Source organism: Equus quagga, chromosome 6 (assembly GCF_021613505.1).
Source record: "Equus quagga isolate Etosha38 chromosome 6, UCLA_HA_Equagga_1.0, whole genome shotgun sequence".
Classification (NCBI taxonomy): Eukaryota; Metazoa; Chordata; class Mammalia; order Perissodactyla; family Equidae; genus Equus; species Equus quagga.
In genome coordinates this window covers 17249639-17272132 of record NC_060272.1, presented here as the reverse complement: position 1 = coordinate 17272132, position 22494 = coordinate 17249639, and the positions used below count along the sequence as shown (strand labels likewise).

At 41.9% G+C, this 22494-nt stretch overlaps 1 pseudogene; it reads right to left on the bottom strand.

Annotated features, from left to right (window-relative positions):
• Positions 1-1802: 1802 nt before the first annotated feature.
• LOC124241375 (protein tyrosine phosphatase type IVA 1-like) lies at positions 1803-2826 on the bottom strand (annotated as a pseudogene).
• Positions 2827-22494: the final 19668 nt, after the last annotated feature.

The window sequence follows — 22494 nt, the reverse complement described above, 5'->3', positions numbered from 1 at the left end:
CCTTTTCTAGTTTAAGGGAAAGCTGAGGCCAATGATTTGAGACCTTTTTCTCCTCTTCTAATACAAGCATTTAGTACTATAACTTCTCCCTGAATGCTGCTGTAGTGGCATTCCACAGATTCCAGGATGTTCTGTTTTCACTTTTGATCAGCTCAAAATATTTTCTCATTTTCCTTTTGAAGTCTTCTGTGGCCCATGGGTTATTTATAAATGTATTATTTCATTTTCAAATATTTGAAGATTTTCCAGACATCTTTCTGTTATTGCTTTCTAATTTAATTCCGTTGTGGTCAGAGGATATTCTTTTTTTCATTGATGATAAATGCATTTCATTATTTATTTAGATGTTTAAGCTCTCACCCTCGATTTTTACAAGCTGGTGAACAGTGACAAATTATTTCTCCCGCATAACTATAACCACACATTCCCAGACAGTATAAATATATGGTTGAACTAACATTAATACACATCACCATTTTATCAATTACATAATAAAAAAATTATCAAGGATTCAAATATTAAGTTACACATCTCAAAAGGCATATAAAACATTAGATAGCTCTTCAATTCATTAGCAGAAACCCATTTCTTTTTTTTGCAAGAGAAGTTGGAAAAGAAGGAAAAGAAAAATCACAGTTAAAACGAAAATAAGTTGGTAAACAGTTTCAGATAAGTATGAAAAATATTACAAGAATTTCAGAAATTTTATGATTAAGCATTGCTTTAGCTACAATAACAAAGCTTTAAAAAAATTACTAAATTAAAGAGCATATTCTACATGCTCTGTACAAGACAAAGGCAACATTTTACTACAAATACTTGATAGCCCCCTCCCATTCTTCCCTCAGGCCCTTCTTCCAGGTTGCACCCCAAAGTACCAACATTAAAATTAACTGTGAGGCTTTCTTGTCTGGAGACATTAAAGATATGTGCTTCTATACAATGTAGATTTTCAAAATGGAGGTTTCCATAACAGCACAAAATGAGATTTATAGAAAAACATTAAATAATCACTGTAAGACTTGGTAAAAATAAAAAAAATGTTAAGGGGTTGGCCCAGTGACATAGTGTTTAAGTTCACTTACTCCGCTTCAGTGGCCTGAGGTTTGTAGGTTCAGACACTGGGCACCGACCTACACACTGCTCATCAAGCCATGCTGTGGTGGTGTTCCACACACAAAATGGAGGAAGATTGGCACAGATGTTAGCTTAGGGCCAATCTTCCTCACCAAAAAAAAAAAAAAAAAAAGGTGAGCAAACCTGATGTACACTGGTCTGAATATCAGAGATATAAACATAAAGTGAGCAGGCAAATAACCATATAAGCCCTACTTTCTATGTTTGAAATGACTCAAGGAATAAACCACATAAGGTCCAGAAGGTTCATAGTTCCTGGGATTTTAGGTTCTGTCTGATACAAAAAAGATACAAGTATTGTGCCAGGTATTTTGGCACCTAATTGTTCTAAATCTCTTATATATTGATAAGGTTCCAGCATGGGAATTTTAAAGACATAACTCAAGACTGCATGATTTCAGAAAAGGTCAATTGGTACAAATGATAAACACATTTTAAATGCTGAACAGCAAGAATCTTTTGCTAAGTGTCCAAATAGGTTGATTGTAACCCAAACACAGAGGTTGCAATTCTGTCAGGCTTGTAGCCTGGTAAAACTGCTTTTTAATACTCTTACGGAAGCTTCATTAGACTTATTCAACAAGCCACCACGTTGGCTAATACATACGATAACTTAGGTCCCGTCTCAAGCTCCACCGAAGGCAATGGCATCAGGCACCCTAGTTTTATAGAACGCAACAGTTGTTTCTATGACCACTGCAGTCTTTGAAGCACAGCTGCATTTTAGGATGATACTTTTCCAAAGACAAAGGTTGCTTCCTGTTAAAAGCCCCACACCGCTTTGGTCTTATGAACTGTACTGCATCTCCATATTTCGTTCCACCTTCACTTAATGCTGGGGCAACAAGCTCGGAGCTCTCCGAAGGCCTGCAACACAACGAACAGGAATACAACATTCAGCTTCTTCAGGAAACTTCATCTTTACAAGACTTAACCAGTCACTGACAATCTGGTTGATGGAAGTGCACCGCCATCAAAAGGCCGATCAAGAACATGGACTCCTTCTTTCTCTACGAGAGCGGTGTCATAAGTTGCTTCACATACTCTTACTATTGTGGTAACTCCATACGTCTTAAGTTCCTCTACAAATGTGTTTAAGGTTGCATTGGTCAGATTGTGTGCAATAAGAAATCTCACGTTGGGGCCAGCCCCACGGCTGGGTAGTTAAGTTCGCGCTCTCTGCTTCAGCGGTCCAGGGTTTCACCGGTTCGGATCCTGGGCATGGACATGGCACCGCTCATTAAGCCATGCTGAGGTGGCATCCACCATAGCACAACCAGAAGGACCTACAAGTAAAATATACAACTGTGTACTGGGAGGCTTTGGGGAGAAGAAGAAAAAAGAAATTGGCAACAGATGTTAGCTCAGGTGCCAATGTTGAAAAAAAAGAAATTTCGGGCCTGGCCTCGTGGAGCAGCAGTTAAGTTTGCACGTTCTGCTTTGGGGGCCTGGGGTTCGCCAGTTCAGATCCCAGGAGGGGACCTATGCACCACTTGTCGAGCCACGCTGCGGTAGGCGTCTCACACATAAAGTAGAGGAAGATGGGCACAGATGTTAGCTCAGGGCCAGTCCTCTCCTCCTCAGCCAAAAGAAGAAGATTGGTGGCAGATGTTAGCTCAGGGCTAATCTTCCTTAAAAAAAAAATCTCATGTTCTTGTATGTGACTTCCACAGGAGCTGGGCAGTTCATTCAAGCTGTATTAATTTAGTCTAAAAACACTCAATAGGGTTATGAAAGAATTTAAGAAATTGAAAACAGAAAGGATGCAAAGAAACTGAGTCTACTTCAATATACTCCACTTGTAATTCTCAGGGCTTTGAGCATGAAGCTGGGAATCATGGGAAATGAAATGAACCTCCTAAATAGAAGCAGAAATTCTTTAATGCAGTAATATAGCAGCAGCGGAAAAGAAGTGCACTGAGGTTTCCCCATCCGGGTCAGAACTCGTGTAAAATGCTCCGTGGATTTCAATTCAACACTCTGTGTCCGGGTTAACCACTCTTAGGGGGACTTCCTGATGGAGTAGTAATGACTTTCTGCGGTTCACCTGTCTGCCTAGAAGTCGTGCTGTGCCTGGCGGTAATCTCCACTGCCTTTCAGAAACTCCATAAATGTGTGAGCAAGAACACTACAGAACCGAGAGACGTGTTTACTCTTTGAAGATTGTGGCCTAATCGGCCCTCCGGGGATGGCTCCGGGGCCCCAAGACTCTCCCGGGCAGCGAGCGGCTCCTGCCGCCGAGTGAGGTACCCAGCTGGCCTGTGGGCGGGGCAGCCGATGCGTGGCTGAGGCCGAGAATATTTTTGATGGTGACTCGAATCCTTTCGAATTTACTGAGACTTGTTTTACTGTCTAGAGTATGGTCTAGTCTGGTAAATGTTCTGTGGGGTTCTATAAATTGGTCAATAAGGTCAAGTTCGTGAATCATGTTGTTCAAGTCTCTATAGCATTGCCGATCTACTTGTGCTGACAGTTATTGGGGGGTGTTTGAAATCCCTGACAATCGTTGTGGATTTATCTGTTTTTCTTTGCAGTTCTATTAGTTTTTGCTTCATGTGTTTTGAAGCTCTATCGCTCAGAGCATAAATATCAAAGATTGTTAGGTCTTTTTGATTAGTTGACCCTCTTGTCTTTATCCCTGGTAATATTCTTTGCTCTAATATTAATATTAATCTAACTCGACCTTTCTTTTGACTAGTATTCACATGGTATATCTTTTTTCATCCTTTTATTTTTTCATGTGTGTGTGAGGAAGATTGGCCCTAAGCTAACATTTGTTGCCAGTCTTTCTTTTTTTGCTGAGAAAGATTGTCCCTGAACTAACAGCTGTGCCCATCTTCCTCTCATTTATATGCAGGATGCCTACCACAGCATGGCTTGACAAGCAGTGCCGTAGGTCGGTGACCGGGATCTGAACCTGTGAACCCCAGGTCCCTGAGGCAGAGTGTGTCAACTTAACCACTATGCCACCAGGCTGGCCCCTCATCCTTTTACTTTTAACCTGCTGGAGTCTTTATATTTAAAGTGTGTTTTGTTTCTTATAGGGAGCATATCTAGTTGCTTTGTTTTAAATTCAGTCTGACAATCTCTGGCTTTTAATTGGGGATGTTTAGACCAATTGCATTTAATGTTATTATTGATATGATTTGATTTGAGTCTAATCATCTTGTTGTTTTCTATCTATCCCATCTTTGTTTCCCGTATCCTATTTTTCTGCCTTGTTTTATACTAAGTATTTTTTTATGATTCCAGTTTGTTTGCTCTGTTGGATTGTTTGCAGTAACTCTTTGTTTCATTATTTAGTGGTTGCTTAAGTGTTGATAGTATAAATCTTTAACTTATCGTTGTCTATCTTCAAGGAGTATTATACCACTTGACATATAGTATAAGAATATTCTAATTGTATATTTCCATTTCTCCTCTCCCAAATTTTTTGCTATTTTTGTCATACATTTTACTTACACATATGTTGTAAATCCCATAATACGTTGATATCATTTTTGTCTCAGCAGTCAACTATCTTTTGAAGATATTTAAATACTAAGGAAATAATCTTAGTATTTATTACCTGTTGTCATTTAATACTGCATATATATTTACCCATGTAGTTACCATTTCCTGTGCTTTTCATTCCTTTGTGTAGATCCAGATTTCCATCTGATAATATCTTCCTTAGGCCTGAAGGACTTTGTGTAACATGTTTGTAGAGTGAATCTGCTTGTGATGAATTCTTTCAACCTTTGTATATATGCAAAACCTTTATTTTAACTTATTTTATGTTGTAAAATTCTTATAAATTTGATGCAACCAAGGTCATGTGCTTCAGAGCAGGATATACCCCAGCTAAAAGAGAAATTGGAAAGAGTGACTCAAAAGCTTTTTTATCCCACCAATTCATTGAGGTATATTTTACATATCATATAATTTACCCATTTCAAGTATACAATTCAATGATTTTTAGTAAATGTACCAAGTTGCTTTCCATTGTTTGGTTGTTGTTGGTGTTGTTTTTTTGCTGAGGAAGATTCACCCCAAGCTAACATCCACTGCAATCTTCCTCTTTTTTCTTTTATGTGAGCCACCACCACAGCATGGCCACTAACAGATGAGTGATGTAGGGCCATGTCAGGGAGCTGAACCCGGGCCACCAAAGCAGAACATGCCACACTTAACCACTAGGCCACCAGGGCTGGCCTTTCAGTTTTGCTTTTAAAAACTATTTTTAGTAGGTATGGAATGCTGGTTTCACAGGTTTTTTTCTTTCAATACTTTAATCATTCTGTACCAATGTCTTCTTATTTGCATTTGTTTCTGGCAAAAAAATTTGTTGTCATTTTGATCTTTGTTCCTGTATATGTAACATGTCTTTTTTCTCTTGTTTTTCCTCAGGACGTATTTCAGCTTTCCTCTTTGTCGTTGATTTTGAGCAATTTGATTATGATGCACTTTGATATAGTTTTCTTTATGTTTCTTGTGGCTGGGGTTTGTTGCACATCTTGGATCCATAGGTTTAAAGTTTTCATTGAATCTGGAATTTTTTTCTTCAAATATTTTTCCTCTTTCCCAATTCAAGGACTCCAACTACACATATAATAGGCTGTTTGACGTTGTCCCACAGCTTACAGATGTTCTTTGCTTTTTATTTTTTTAATTTATTTTTTTTCTGCTTTTTCTCCCCAAATCCCCCCAGTACATAGTTACATATTTTAGTTGCAGGTCCTTCTAGTTGTGGCATGTGGGATGCCACCTCAGCATGGCCCAATGAGCAGTACCTTGTCCAAACCTGGGATCTGAACTGGTGAAACCCTGGGCCACCAAAGCGGAGTGTGTGAACTTAACCACTCTGCCTCGGGGCTGGCCCCTAATTTCTTTTTTATGTGTGTGTTTTATTTCTGTGTCTTCCAGTTCACCAATCTGTTCTTCTACAATGTCTAAGCTGCCTAATCTGATTATTTTTCACCTCAGAAATTGTAGCTTAATTACTAGAGTTTGATTTGAGTCTTTTTATATCTCATATGTCTTTTCTTAACCTTTTGAACATAGGGAAAACATTTATAATAACTGCTTTAATGTCTTTGTCTGATTCTGACATCTGTGTTAGTTTTAGGTTAGTTTCAATTAATGGATTATTCTCCTCATTATAGGTGGTATTTTCTACGTCTTTGAATGTATTTTTCATTGGCTGTCAGCCATTGTGAAATTTACCTGGATTGCAGGCTGAATATTTTTGTAATCCTATAAATATTCTTGAGCTTTATTCTGTGCTGTGTTGCTTGGGAATTTGATTCTTTAGGGTCTTGCTTTTATAATTTATTAGGCAGGTCTGAAGGAGTGTGCTTAGTCTGGAGCTAATTATTCCCCATTACTGAGGCAAGATCTTCCTGAGTCCTCTACCCAATGCCCAGGAATGGTGAGTTTTTTAATCCAGTCAGTGATAAGAGACATGATTCCAGGCCCTGTGTAAGTGCCAAGGCTTGCTCCCTTGACTGAAAGAATCATTCTTTCAGATGATTCTTTCTCAAGCCCAGGTTTCCTCAGATGCATGTGCTGATCAGTATTCTGGTGAATTCTTGAGGGATTCTCTCTCTGTGTAGTTCTCTAGCCACCTTGGTCTCTCTGAACCTGTGGCTCCAACTCCTCGACTCAGAGAGTCCAGTCGGCTGTGCCTGCATGCCCACTCCCTGCACTGTGGCCTGGAAACTATTTCAGAGTAGTAAGCTGGGTCAGTTGTTGGGCTCACTTTGTTGGTTTCCTGTCTCTCAGGGGATCACTGCCCCTCTTTGCCTGATGTCCAGGGTCTTAAATTTTCACATATACTTTTCTGATTTTGTTTTTTTCTTTTTCTTTCAAGTAGGAGTGTAAATTCAGTTCCTGTGTTTCATCTTGACAGGAAGCATAAATCTGTCAGTTACATTTTTGAAAATTAAACTTTATTCAAAGGCAGTAATAGGCAAAAATTAGATGACTCTTTCTCAGGACCCCTTTGGTTGTTTTTTTTTTTTTGAGAACACCCTCCACCAGCACCCTTTTCTCTAATTTTAAAGTAATTTTTAGGACTGCCTAGGATGGGAATAGAAATAAGTGAGACCAAAAGGTAAGTGGTATAAACATTTTCCCTAATCAGGCATCTTTCATTATCGTTTAGGGATGATTCCTCACCAAAAATAAGATCACTCTTGTAGCTCATTCTCCCTCTCCTAGAGTGTTAGAAGCAGAAAACCTTCCCTACTCCCCCCCACCAGCCCCAGAAAGCACCTGTGACTGAATTTATCTATCAAAATGTGCCAATCAGTGCAGGTAATGTCACACGGAGTCCCACATGGCCAGAAGAGACTTTGGCAGCTGTGTGTCCTGAAACCTCAACTACTGCATGTGTGTGCAGAGGAGGGCAAGCAAATGAGGAGCAACTTGCTGGTCCAGAGATGCTGTGGTTGGTGCACACCACGTTTGGAGTCAAGAGACTGGTATTGCTGGTATAGCTTTTTCAGCTTATCCTTATTAAGTGCATAGGACATTTATATCAATTTGTTAGTCCGTGAAAGAATTAAAAGAATTGATATCTTATAGAAAAACTTCGTTGACCGTCATGCAGTAAAACGAAAAATAAATTGCAAAGAAATAGTCCCCAAGACATCGGAAGTCGGAAATTAAAAATAATTTTGAAGAAAGGTATGAACAACATACCAAAGGCCTGGATTAGTGGAAGTGGCCACCAAATGGAGGTCATAGGCCACCAAAGGCAACTCTTTCCACCTGTCACAACTGTAAGGAGCCCGGTTCTGGTCAAAATGCTATGATGTTTGCCTTTGCTGCATGTTGCACGTTGCCCTGTACCCCAGTTTAAAAGCTGAGAGAAATAACAAATCGGTATTTCAGACCCTTGTGCCATTTCCAGCCTCACGCCTCCTCCTTGCTTTTGTGAATAAAGCCACTCAAATATCAAGGGATATGCTTTCAAATAACATTGAAATGGGGTTAAGAAAGATTTCAGCTGTGAGATGGAACTCTGGGGAGACCTGAATGGTTCTGAAGGGAAAGTGCAAGGGCAGGCAGGAATAGAAGGGTTGAGAGGATGGAGGTCAGGTCAGGACGACGCTCATCCAGACTCTGTTCGTCATCTTCCCCAGCTCTCAGTCACAGGTTCACTCAAAAATCAGGAGGCTAGTTATGTAGACATGACAAGCCTTCTCTTGGCCTCAGCCCTGCTCTTCTGGGGAAGGTGAGGGAAGACTTCACTGTGTCCCTGTTGGAAAAGCATGGTCATAAATATGTGCACAGCTGTGCATCCCAAGAAGTCAGGCAGAGCCCTTGGTGAGGTCTATAGGGAGAGCCTCTTTTCTCCATTCTAGGTCTGGAAGGCATTTTGCTACACCTACCAGCAGTGTCCTTGACAGGTTCCCCTGTGATGTCTAGGGCAACTTCTTAATTCATTTGATCCATTTCCCCAGGGAGCTCACCTGTGTGGCTTTTTGTCTAATCTGAGTTCTCCAAGAGTTGTGCCTATACTGTGCCAAACTCTCCTGGAGCCAACTTGGGCAAAGGCTAAAGGGGACTTCAATGAATTCCATCCTTTCTGTGTTCTGGGTTTATCACTTAAGTCAAGACCTCTTTTCCATAGGGAAATTGGAAGCTCTCTTATTATGAATGAAAACAGAAGTAGATTGTTAACAACGCCAGTTCTTAATTACCTGTTCTTTGTTTTATGGTTTGGCAAGCTTTCCTGAGCTAAAAGAGAGGAAAAAAAAAAAGATGTCTTTTCAAAAGACAAAAAAAAAGTACTATTGCTCTTAATCATCTCTTTGATCTATATTTGGTGTTTAATGCTGGTCTTCTTGGGCACAGAATCCGGCTTTGTGGGTCTCCTAGCCTTGAACTAGATAAACTCAGGACCAGGAGCTATGGGGATGCAGAAGTGATTCGAATGGACAGAATGGGGGCCTACAACTTGTTTTCTTCCTTATTGCCAAATGATCCCAGCTCCCCTGATGCTCAGATCATCAGTCAACACTGCCGTCTCCTCATCCACCTTCTGCTATCAAGCAACTTCTGACTCACTGCTCCCTGGTCGCTGAGGAGGAAACTCTGGGCTCAGTCTTTCCACCCTAGTTTCTGTTACCATTTACATGCTGACCTTTCCTTGTCTTAACCATCTCATCTACAGGAACCTTGTTCTCCACTCCATCCATTGCCACCACCCAGTCCCAATGCCAAACACCAGATCTTGTCATCTCCAGAAAGTGTGCCACCTCCCAAATCTCAGACATCCCCTTCTCCAATTCCATTTCCTATCTTTTCCATTTTTTAGCTCCAGTATGCCCACAAAAACAACTCTTTGACCTCATTGAGATCCCTATCCATTGGTCCCATCATCTCAGGTCTCCAGTGTCCAGCCAGGATCCCACGGCCCAGCATTATAATTACTCCCTGGCAGACGCCAACTTCCTCCCCTTGCCTCACAGGTATTATCTAGAAAACCTAGTCCTAGTTGGTGGCAGCCCTGCCTTCTCCGTGCCTGCAGCTAGGCATTATTGAAGAATTCACCTGTCTATGCAGACTGATCTTATTTAGAGACGTGATCACAAACTTGAAATGGACTTTAAGGAGCCAGAAATTGTACCATGCTTCACAAATAAGTTCATGCTCCCACTCCCTGAAACAACCAGCTCAGGTCTTTTCTTCTCTCCTCAAGTCTTTGCACACACACACACACCTGCCTCCCCAATCATGTCTATAATTCACTTTTAAAACTTCGATATAATTAGTGTGATCTTATTTGTGTGCCTGTTAGTTTAAGCTTTCATTCTGTCTGGTCAGTAACATGCCATCTCGCACAGTCAAGGGGTCCAGCCCTGGGAAGGGTGGGCATGGGAGACCTGTGGGGTGTGGTGGAGAGAGAGCACATGCGGGTGCCAAGATAGACAATCACATGGTCTGTGGGAAGCTGGTACAGCCTCAGGACCTCAAAGCCCTGTCAAGGCCGTCACTATACCCCTCGTGACACCAATGTTTACAGTGGAGTGGATCCATACATCACCTGGAGAATTTTCATCCTTGGGCATTCCCATCCCCTCTCTCTCTCTCTCCATGTGTTCCTCTGTATGGCCTTCCTACTGATCAAAATGTTTAGGAGAACCACAGAAGCAGAGACCAATGTCTCTGCAGATAAATGAAGGTTGCATTAGTTTCCTAGCACCTGCCATAAAAAGTACCAAAAACTTGGATGGGTTAAAACAACAGAAACTTATTTGCTCACAGTTCTGGAGGCTAGAAGTCTGAAATCAGGATGTCAGCAGGACCACGCTCCCTCTGAAGCCTCTAGGGGAGGTTCCTTCCTTGCCTCCTCTAGTTTCTGGTAGCCCCAGGTTTTCCTTGGCTTGTAGATGCACGTCTTCAGTCCCCGCCTCCATCTTCACATGGTCAATGTCTTCCTGTGTGTCTTTATATCATCATATTGGATTAGGGCCCCCCTCTACCCTAGTAGGACTTCATCTCAACTAATTATATCTACAACTACCTTATTTCCAAATAAGGTCACATTCTGAGGTAATGGGCATTTGGACTTCAACATATCTTTTAGGGAACACAAGTCTAACCCATTACAAAGGCAAATGTGTATTGAAGTGCATTTGCTTATTCAGCTAAAGCCATGGGAAGATACAAGGATGGATTTACCATTATTCCTGAACTGGGTGGAGTTCAGGGTGAATCAAAAGAGTAGAATTTGGTGAAACTCTTCAGTAAATCTCTGGAGATCCTAATAATCTCTTTGGGATTTCTTCTGATGTCTACCACTGGGGTCAAACGTTCCTTACAGTTATAAGCGTGAAACCTAGGGGGAGAGTTATAGATTCATTGGACGTCTAGGTAAAATGGATAATGATATTATGGAAGAATTAGGCTCTGTATCTTTTAGCACTTCCTTAGATACATACCAAATATAATTTGTGGAAGACATCCCATTAGGATGTTATTAAATGTTACGGAGTTCTAGAAGAATGGGATGAATATGAGCTTCACTTTCTTGAATTGTGCCAGGCAAGTCCATGTAGAAACTGGCAAGACAGTTCTGTAAGTTGTGCTTAAAGGGTTACAGAACTCGAAAACAAAAAGGCCCAGTCAAGGATTTCCAGCATTATATTAGAGGGGACAATATATATAATACATTGTATATATTAGAGAGGGCCATACTCCAGGAGTAGCCACAACAATCTTTATATTATCCCTATCTTAGTCCAGAACTGACCTTTCACCTATTAATATGTTGGATGTCAAGAAATGGGTTGTTATTGGCAAAACTATTGGCCTGTTAATTAGAGTGATGGATGTTAGAAAAGACTACTTCTTGGGGACATTAAGGGTATTTGAGAGGTATGGACCAGTTAAAATAGTTGGGAAATACCGCCCCCCACCCGCACCTTACATGGACACAGGAAAAGGATCCACTGCAGCCTCCAGCCTGCCCCTCTTACGGATGGGGCTCATGGCTTCCTGTGTCCAGCCATTGCTATAGGAAGATTTCCAATTGTCCGAGACCAAAGAGAAGTCACAGATTGTTGCCTTGGGAAAGTTGCCCAAGTGAATCTTTTATAGAGTTGGAAAATGTAGGTTGGAATTCCTACACATCAGCTGGCCTTAACTAGCTTACACTATGGTAACAAACAGTCCTCGACTCTCAGTGGCTTACAACAACCAAAGCTTACGGCATATTGGCTGCAGGTCCACTGAGGCCCGCTCTACATCCTTTTCATTCCACAAGCCCGAGCAAGCAGCCCCTCTCTGAGATGCCTGTCTCACGAGAGAGGGCAAAGAATGATGATGGAACCAAGGGAAGGATCTTAAAACCTCTCCTTGGACATGATGCGCATCACTTCCAGTCACAGTTCATCGTTTAAAGCAAACCAGAGGGCCAAGCCTGAGGTTGCTGGGCCAGGAGCAAGAAATGTGGACAAAAATACAACCTACCAATCTTAAAAGGTCAGAGAGCTGGGTGTGGATTGAGCCTGTAGAACCAATTGCATAAATGATATTGTGCCTTCTTTGCTAACAACTGCTTGCCTAATAAATTCCTATACCTGGAGCTTGTTTCATTGTAACTTTGTAGTGAGGCTGGGGGGGGGGGGGGTGGAGGGAATCTGGCTAACCTTGACCTTGTGTAATTTCTTTGACAGCTACCCTTATCCAGCAAAAAGAACCTAAGTTGTACCTACCTGTTCCCGAGATTCCCCGACAGAGGCCAATGGCTCCACAAATGCTCACAATAAGAATCTCATCCCTTCGAGCCTTGTCAAAGTTTGGCTTCTGCAATTTTCCCCAATCTCTCTTCCGCATTATCACATTCTTCCTTTTTACTGAATCATTCCCATCAGCACATAAGCATGCGGAAGTTTGTCTCATCCTAAAAACAAAAACATGGACCTTGAAGGCATTATGCTAAGTGAAATAAGGCAGACAGAGAAAGACAAATACTGTATGATCTCACTTAGATGTGGAATCTAAAAAAAAAACCCAAAAACTGAACTCATAGATACAGACAACAGATGGTGGTTGCCGGAGGTGGGGGTGGGGGGGTGGACGAAATGGGTGAAGAGGGTCACAAGGTACAAACTTCCAGTTATAAAATAAGACCTGGGGACATAAGGTACAGTATGGTGACTATAGTCAACAATACTGTATTGTGTATTTGAAAGCTGCTAAGAGAGCAGATCTTAAGAGTTCTCATCAGGAGAAAAAAAAATTGTAACTGTGCGTGGTGATGGCTGTAAACTAGACTGATTGAGATCATTTTGCAACATATGCAAATATCAAATCATTATGTTGTACCCCTGAAACTAATATAATGTTATATGTCAACTTTATCTCAATTAAAAAACAAAAAAACAAAACTCTTTTAAACACAGAACCCCCTTTGGTCACTGCTTTATGTCTATTTCTTTTCCCAGAAAAGCATTTCAAAAAAATTGTCTACACTTACTCTTTGTATTTCTTCAACTATCAGTCGTTCACACCCAACTCCTCTCAGCCTGCCTTCCACCTCCACCAGCCACAAAACCCACATTTGAAGGGATCACCACGAACCTCCCTGTTCTAAATCCAGTAGACATTTTCCTGTCCTCATATGTTGGCCTCTGCACAGCCTTCAATGCCATAGCCTACAGGTCCACTGAAACGCTCTCATCTCCTAGCTTCCTTGACAAGACCTTCTTCTAATTTCCCTGCCGTTTCTGATCAGTCTGTTCGGAAGAAAGCCTTGACATTTTTTCTGAGCTCCTCACATTTATATTCAACTGACCATTTGATCTGTCCACTGGGACGTGGCATAGGCATTTCAGCCTTCTTAGGTCCAAATTTGAGTCCTTGATCTCCCCTCCAAAACTTGTTCTCTGCCTTTCTTCCTCTTATCAGTCAGTGGCACTGCCACATGCTGATATGCATTTCCAAGATGTTGTAATTATCATTGACACTGTTTTCTCTCTCCATCTCTTCTAGAGCATTTCCAAGTCCAAAAGTTTCTACCTACAAACTCTTTCGTGCTCTGCCTCTCTCTCTATTGCCCCACATAGTCTAGGCTGCCATCATCTTTTGCCTACAGAACTACAACAGCCTTCTCAAAATAGGCTTAACTATCAGTGAAAGAGGATTTTGAAAACCCCAGGAGATTTGTTCTGACCAAAATTTGAAGAGCTTACAATAATATCACTATCCAGAAATTCTGATAGGAAGGAAGGATTAAATGCAGTTGTCCTTATTCAACACTTCCTAGTTAAGCTCCTTTAAAACATATTTGGAACACACATACATGAAGACACATAGACACACCTGTGTATTACAGCTATGGTTTTCCTTGAACCAACTCTTTAAGAGGAAGAATTCAGGGTGTGCTGGATTGGAAGGACGAGGAAGTAGCTCTGGGCTTTCTTAGGTGATCTGGGGAGCCCATCCCCATCCCAGCAGGGCTTTGGGATTCTGGCTCCAGGTACCCCGCCCCCCCCCCCCCCACCCCAGGCCCCAGGGCAAACTAAAGAATGAAGTTCTCACCATCCACCTGTGCCCTGACTTCCGGGTAATTATCCAACAAAACCAAGAGCACTCTTGCAGGTAATGGGGACATGTAGGAGGCAGACATTTATTTTTCTTCCTACATAAATTGCTGTAATTTGATACCACTCTCTTATTGCCTCCACCAGACAGACAAGAAAATGTCAAACACTCTAGTCAGCACTGTGATATTTACAATGGAGTAAATAAGCATCCCGAAATTTAAAAATTGCTATGTTTTTGGTTTTTATTTTATTTTTATTCATTTATTTTTTGGCTGAGGATGATTTGCCCTGAGCTAACATCCATGCATGGCCACTAAGAGAGTGGTATAGGTCCGCACTCAGGAACTGAACCCCAGGCTGCCAAGCAAAGCATGCCAAACTTAACCACTATGCCACTGGGGCTGGCTCGTGTTACTTTTTTAAAAAAATTTTTTTGGTGAGGAAGATTGGCTCTGAGCTAACATCTGTGCCAGTCTTCCTCTATTTTATATGTGGGACACTGCCGCAGCATGGTTTGATGAGAAGTGTGTACGTCTACACCCGGGATCTGAACCCAGGAACCCCGGGCTGCTAAAGCAGAGCACGTGAACTTAACTACCACACCACTGGGCTGGCCCCTCGTGTTACTTTTTTAGTTTTGAAGGAATGTAATATTTTTCTTAAACCACAGCTTTCATTCAAAACAAATGACATATCAGAATGTCAACCAAATTATAGCATAGGTTTTCTAATGAGTCTCTATTTCTGATTATTACTACAGCCTATGATACTGGTCAATTATTAATGGTAAACTAAAATATTTAAAAATTAATTTTAAAATGAAAAAAGGATGTATAAATGATCCATGCTGTGAAGCCAGCCATTGTTTCTTTGCTTTTATGTACATATATAAAAAAAGAAAAAGCAATGTCACGCTGGGTATGACTCATGAACTTTTTTTTTTATCCTTTTCCTCCCTCCTCTGCAAAATAAATAAATCATTAAAGTGATGACCTGAAATAACCGCCCTCAGGCAACTCCTTATTCTCTGCAATAAGAGATTAACGGTGGCACGCTGATCGGGCAGAGGGGAGTCTTCAGCAGCTGGGGGCTGATCCTGGGGAATGAGCACTCATCTTGGCAGTACTGTCTCCAGAGTTGGTGCTGACAGATGGAAGGAGAGAGAGAACACAGAGAAGAGGGGATACGTTTCAGGGCTTTACCAATGGGTTAGGCTTTCATTTCACCTTTCTACAAAATGAAATATATTAGGGAGAACTGAGTTAAAAAGGCCTTCGTATATGCAAAGTATCATTGGTGTTTCCCCTTCAATGAACTCAATACAGTCTTGAATTTCTACCGTGTTCTGGGTCCCCAGACAAGTACTGCGTGGTTAGTGAGTTCAGGGTGCTGTGCTTGGTGTTCAGTAGCATGATCCCATTTATTCCCCACCAAATGACCCACCTTAAGCAGGTCCCCCTTGTTTTTCAATAAGAAAGTTACTGTCAAGGCCATGAGACTAGGAAGGTGGAAGAGCTGGGATTGGAAAGCAAGCTAGTTGATCCCAGAGTCTACATTCTTCGCCTCTACCCTACACTACTTGCATGTTCTCAGCCTTCATTCACTTCCTTGGGTTCATCGTTCTGTCCATTCTCGAAGTCACCCCCTCTTTCTGCAGCCTAGCAACCCTGACCTACAGCCTGACTCAGCAGTAGCCATAGCGTCTCACTGGGGCATGGTGCCATCTCGTGGCCAACTAGGCAACTGCAGGGAACATTATTTAGGACTCATTATGTAGGGCTTTATTGAGGGTGACAACAGAGCTCTCTAGCTGGGTTTCTCCCCTTTAAACAGTGTAACATTAATTCACATCTGCTCAGAAAAATTCGTGTTCCTATTTTAATTGCTTCCTATGGGAGAAACAAGAAGCGCATAGGCCAACAGAAACAGAAATGGGGAGCGTCACAGGAGACAGAATGGGTTGCAAGGAGCATTTTATCATTGATGTCGTACTGACACCTCTTTTCCCAGCACTATTCAAAGACACAGAGTACATCATGCATGCGGTATTGTTGTAGTAGCACTTTCCGGGAGTATTCAGCGTTTTGAAAACAGACCTTCCCAGATACATATATTCCCCATTTCAATGTGTCAAATGTAACACAGTAATATCAAAGGCTGGTTACATATTTGCTCATCCCTACTGTACATCTGATAGTATTCCGTGACCCCTCTGTGGGAGTTATGACTGACTTCCCTGCCTGGGACAATTTCAGGACAACATTAAGGCTCTTTGTTCTCTCCAAACCTCTGCTACATGATTGTGAGTGCCAGGAATTTCTTTGAGACAGACCAAAACCTGCCTGTCAAGTATTGTAATGTGTATTTGTTGTATTATTTGGCAATAGTCAATTCTGCTTATAGAAGACAAGAAAAACAGGCAGGATGGATGGAACTGATAAATGTTAAGTATAGAGAGTAAGTAAGCAAGTAGCTTATGAAATATAAACAAAACTACTAGGATTATTAAATAAAGCTAATAAGTAAGTTGGTAATCTGACAGGCATGCTAAAGGTAAGTGGAATAAAAGGAATATATAATGGAGCAAACAATATTCTTCATAGATAAAATGATGGAAAGATCAAGTCACCACGCTTTGCCATAAGCCGTCAGCTATGTCATAACTACGTCAACCACACACTGGTGGCACCCAATGTAGTCCCATCCTGGCCCCATACATGCTCTGCCCAAGAAAAGGGAGATAAAGCACAGAGCTGTTAGCCAGCAAGCTCCAGCTGTGGCCAGGTGGCCATGCCCCTGTGTCTCTCTGACGGAGCAGGTGGTGTGTTGGCCCCCTTGCTGGAATTGCAACGCTGGTCCCCACATCCATGCTGCCAAGATGTGGATGCAGCAGAGAGAGAGAGAGGGAGAACATACGAACTTTGCATGATCTGGGATTCAGGCAGTGTGGTCCTTAGATCCCCCTTACACCCTATCCTAAGCCCTGTGCACATTTTGGACGACGAGTCTTTCTGTTCCACGATCCCTGGGGTAGCTCACCTCAGTGGTGTTCTTGGAGGCTAACATCCTACCAGGAAATTTCCTACACAGCAAGTACAGGTAAGGGTTAAGCTATTGGAACGCCGGAATTTCTATGTAGAAGGGGCTAAAGGACAACAATTTGTTGGAAAAAGAGGCTAGGGGACTGTCTTGAAGCTCATTTACTTAGCAAACACACTTTTTATTTAAAGTGACAGAGGTTAGTGGGGGCAGCTTTAAACCATCAATCACTGAGCTTAAAAACATTTATCCCCAGGAGGCGCACACCCAGACTTCAATCCCCGCTAACCTACAGGTGATAGCAGGTCCCCTCCTGAGAGCAGCTTGGGGCTGGGGAAGGAGAGGAGGGAGTTGGGGGATGTTGATGATGGAGGAAGCAAGCAACGAGGAAGGGAAGGCTAAGGAAAAGATGGCCATAGTTAGGCTGGGAGCCGCGCAAAGGCAGAAATCACAACCTGGACTTGTGTGGGTCCTGCCATGCATCTGGCAAGTTTTATAAGAGAAAAATATTCTGGGCCTCCCTACTAGCAGTTTAAAAATCTACGTCTTTCTCCCAGGTTAGTCAAAAATGCGCTTCTCACTCCAAAGAGATGTGGACGTGACCTATGACACCCCCGCTACATATCACACTCCCCAAGTTCCTGGGGGTGTGTCTGCAGTGCTCTCCCTGGACTCTGTTGCACTGGGTGCCCAGCACACTCCATCTGCAGAGGTCAGATTTTCCTACAAATGAGAGTTGATCCTCATCTGTTAAAAATCCAGCACTGAGGCCCAGCTACCTGATGGCATAGTGGTTGAGTTCGCCGCTCCCCTTTAGAGGCCAGGGGTTAACTGGTTTGGATCCTGGATGTGGGCCTATGCACCACTCATCAAGCCCTGCTGTGGGAGGCATCTCACATTTAAAGTAGAGGAAGATGGTCATGGATGTTAGCTCAGAGCCAGTCTTCCTCAGGAAAAAGAGGAGGATTGGTGGCAAATGTTAACTCAGGGCTAATCTTCTTCTTCAAAAAAATCCAGCACTCCTCGGAGCAGCCATCAGCCTTGAGGAGTGCAGGGCCCTGGAAGGCTGTTAGGTTTCACATGCACTTATTAATTACGCTCCATGAGGGGCTGTATCTGTCTTGTTCATAGCGCCCTGCACAAAGTAGGCGTTCCATGAATATCTGCTGCGTGAATAAATGTCATCTCAACAGCCCTGAGAAGTTTGTAATTTAATCCCCATTTCAAAAAGTTTAAATAGTATTGATAAGAAAACTAATCTGTATTGTTAAAAGTTGGGAGAGTGATGATTAATGGTGTGGGGTAGAAACTGGAAGAACACAGCAGGTGGTGCTTGTGGGCCACTGGTTCTGTTCTGGTCACATGGTGCTCAGTTTGTGAAAACTCTGCAAACAGTACACTTATGTTCATTTGCTAATAGTACATTACACTTCAATAAAAAGCTAAAAATATCCTCTAAAAATTAAACATGGAGTTACCATAGGATCCAGAAATTCCACCTCTAGGTATATACCCCAAAGGATTGAAAGCAGGGACTCCAACAGGCATTTGTACACCCGTATTCATAGCAGCATTGCTCATAGTGCCTAAAACATGGAAGCAACCCAAGTGTCCATCGATGGATGAATGGATAAACAAAATGTGGTATATCATACAACAAAATATTATTCAGCCTTAAAAAAGAAGGAAACTCTGACACATGCTACAACATGGATAAACCTTGAGGACATAATGTTAAGTGAAATAAGCCAGACACAGAAGGACAAATATTGTATATTTCCACGTATATGAGGTACATACAGTAGTCAAATTTGAGACGGAAAGTAGAATGATAGTTGCCAGGGGCTGGAGGGTGGGGGAGTTATTGTTTAACGGGTGCAGAGTTTCAGTTTGCAGAGATGAAAAAATTCTGGAGATGGATGGTGGTGATGATGGCACAGCAATGTGAAAGTACTTAATGCCACAGAATGGTACATTTAAAAATGGTTAAAATCGCAAATTTTATGATACCTATGTTTTATCACAATTTTCTTTAAAAGCTAAAAATAAACAAACTTGCCTTAGATCACAGCTGCTAGTAGATGCAAGGCCAACCCAGCTTTGCATGGTTCCAAAGCCCCTGCCCATTCCTCGCCACCACAATACACTGCTCCTTAAAGTTGATGCTCGTCTTCGATGCCGTTATCAGAAGCTAAAGTTGACGAGGCTGCGTCTGCCATGTGCTCCTCTTCGTCCCAGAGTCCCCGAGCGACTTGCTCATGGTCTATTGCTGTACCTGGTTTGACAATGGGAGCAGACCCGAATGCCAACCCATCTCCATATAAAATTAGAATTACGTTTTTAAGTTCTAGATCGAGCTTTGAATCACTACAAAATAATCCAAAAACAGGCAGTTCATGATGATATGGTTACGCCAAATCAAATGATGATATGGTTATGAAATGATGATATGGTTATGCACCAAATGATGATATGGTTATGAAATGATGATATGGTTACGCCAAATCAAATGATGATATGGTTATGAAATGATGATATGGTTATGCACCAAATGATGATATGGTTATGAAGTTATCATCAAAAGTCCTGTCTAGAATTTGCTAAAATCCATATTAATTCAGAAAGATATGTGGAAGGAAGAGGCGGTTTTGACAAGTAATCTGGAGTTGAGGATTCATTCTGCAAGGAGCTGTTGAGTGGGATGAAACGTTAAACTAGCGCAAACACTTGCTCTGAAAGATCTTTAATCTTCCTAAAGAAATCAGAAAGTTTCTCAAGGGAAGTTGGGGTGGTCTTCTGTGAGCTAGCAAGCCGACCCCAATACATACCATCACTCGCATTGCTTCTCCATCTGTACAGGGAGGTGTAGACTCTACCTACGGTTCTGGAGGACTCTCCCGTGGCTTCCATCCTATTGGGGCAAGTTAGGGAGTCGGCCTGACGTGAGAAAGGTCCAATGACGTGTTATCCAATGACAATAAAGGAGGAAAAAGGTCTGGAGTGTGCTGAAAAAACCCCCGTTAATCCCAGACTTGTATAGAGAAACGAGCAATCAGATACCTGGGCATTGCCCATGAAGCACAATTTGGAAATAGACTTAGAATTAGAAGGCAAATGCTAATTACAAATGCACAGGCCGTTAATGAGGAGTGGAACAAAGTCGTTCTCGGGATGGGGACAGCTGGAATTCCCCTAGTAAGCTTATGTTACAATACCACAGTACGTTATGTTCTAGACACTCTCCTGAATGAGTGTTACATTTCACAAGACAGAAAAGAAACAGTGCCTTGTGTGAACGTAAGGACTGAGGTTGGGAGTGTTTATGATGGTTTTATGTAGTCATCCCTGCTGTGTTTGATCTTCACCATGTTGCAGTTCAATTAGGAGCTGAAGATAAGGCTGGCTGCTGATTTAATGTTCCGCCTCCTCTGAAGTTGCAGGGTGATTATGTTAATGCTGTGGTTTGGGGATGGAAGCCTGAAGTGTTGTCAGCTTAGCTCCGGGCTCCCACCCACCCTCCTGGAGATGCGCAGGAGCTACGTACCCAAAGGGTCTCCATACTGTGCATTCCAGGGCAGACCTGGGCAACATCAAACACCAAGAGAACCAGCGCAGCTCACACTTGTCTGGATCAAACAAAGGATCTTGCCTGACTTTATGGCAAATAAGAGTGCTTAGAACAATCGCTCCTAATTTTGTTTGTTTATTTCTAACTAGAAAGGGAAGAGTCTTTCCATCCTGGATAAAAGCCAAATCAAGTATTTCAACTCACTACTCATGGCGGCAACTGATCAACTTGAAAATAGGAAGTAAGAACTGGGCAAAGACAGCAGCTTTCTGGAAAATTCAGTTCAAATCTGTAGATCGGAACTTCCTGGTTCTTCCTATGTGCATGGTACCATGTATCAGATTATTTATTGAATAAAGTGATGAATAATTCAACATTTTCTTTATGCCACCACAATCCTGGACTGGGTTGTTTTGTAACTTTACCCCAGCACCGATTGCTTTAGCAGACCTCTATTCAATTTACTGCTGCTAATGAGTCCATTATATTTGCTTTGAAAGCCACTTTTAAATGGGTGTACCAAACGGAAAACACATTTGGCAAGGCAATACATTTTATAATTTCCTGTAGTGAAACTATAATCATGACTGTGATTCCATTAGCATAATATCAGAGAAATAGATATGGGACAGCAATACTTCTGGATTTTGGATAATTTTCAGTGACACTGAACAAAAAATATAGTTATTGTTTGTATGTGTTTGTGTATGTATAAGATTAGCCCTGAGCTAATATCTGCCACCAATCCTCCTCTTTTTGCTGAGGAAGAGTGGCCCTGAGCTAACATCTGTGCCCATCTTCCTCTATTTTATATGTGGGACGCCTACCACAGCATGGCTTGATGAGCAGTGCATAGGTCTGCACCCAGGATTGGAACCTGCAAACCCTGGGCTGCCAAAGCAGAGCATGCGAACTTGACCACTACGCTACTGAGCCAGCCCCGAAATATAGTTATTATTATTGATGAGTTTTCTAAGGGAGATATAGGAACAGGAAAATACCTTATTACCTCCCTTGTCTGCCCAGTGTCAACATCTCACTATTTCTCAATCAGACTTCTTTACTCAAGAATATCTGATGGTAGGGGCTGGCCTGGTGGCGCAGCAGTTAAGTGCTCATGTTCCGCTTCGGTGGCCCGGGGTTGGCTGGTTGGCATCCCAGGTGTGGACATGGCACCGCTTGGCAAGCCATGCTGTGGCAGGCATCCCACATATAAAGCAGAGGAAGATGGGCACAGATGTTAGCTCAGGGCCAGTCTTCCTCAGCAAAAAGAGGAGGATTAGTAGCAGATATTAGCTCAGGGCTAATCTTCCTCAAAAAAAAAAAAAAAGAATATCTGATGGCTGTGACATCTTGAGCAAAGGATTTAAGAGATTAATTTTTACCTAAGTCCAAGCATAATCAAGAGAATAACTTTTTTCAGGTAATTCAAGACCTAAGAATGAAAGTGTATGTCTAGCGGTTTACTTTCTTTCCATTTCGTGGTCCACTTTCTTTATCTTATCGATGCCTAACAACACCGAAATTTTATTGCTTTATGATGTTGTGAAGAATTGATAAACTTACTCTAAAATGAATGATGGAAAATAAAGGTGCACCCAGGGTTGAATCATGATTTATACAGTTTCGAGGGCTCTCTTGAAGAAATTAAAAATTAGATGTGAAAGTGAATACTTACTTAAAATGAGAAAAGAAACCATGACTGGAGAC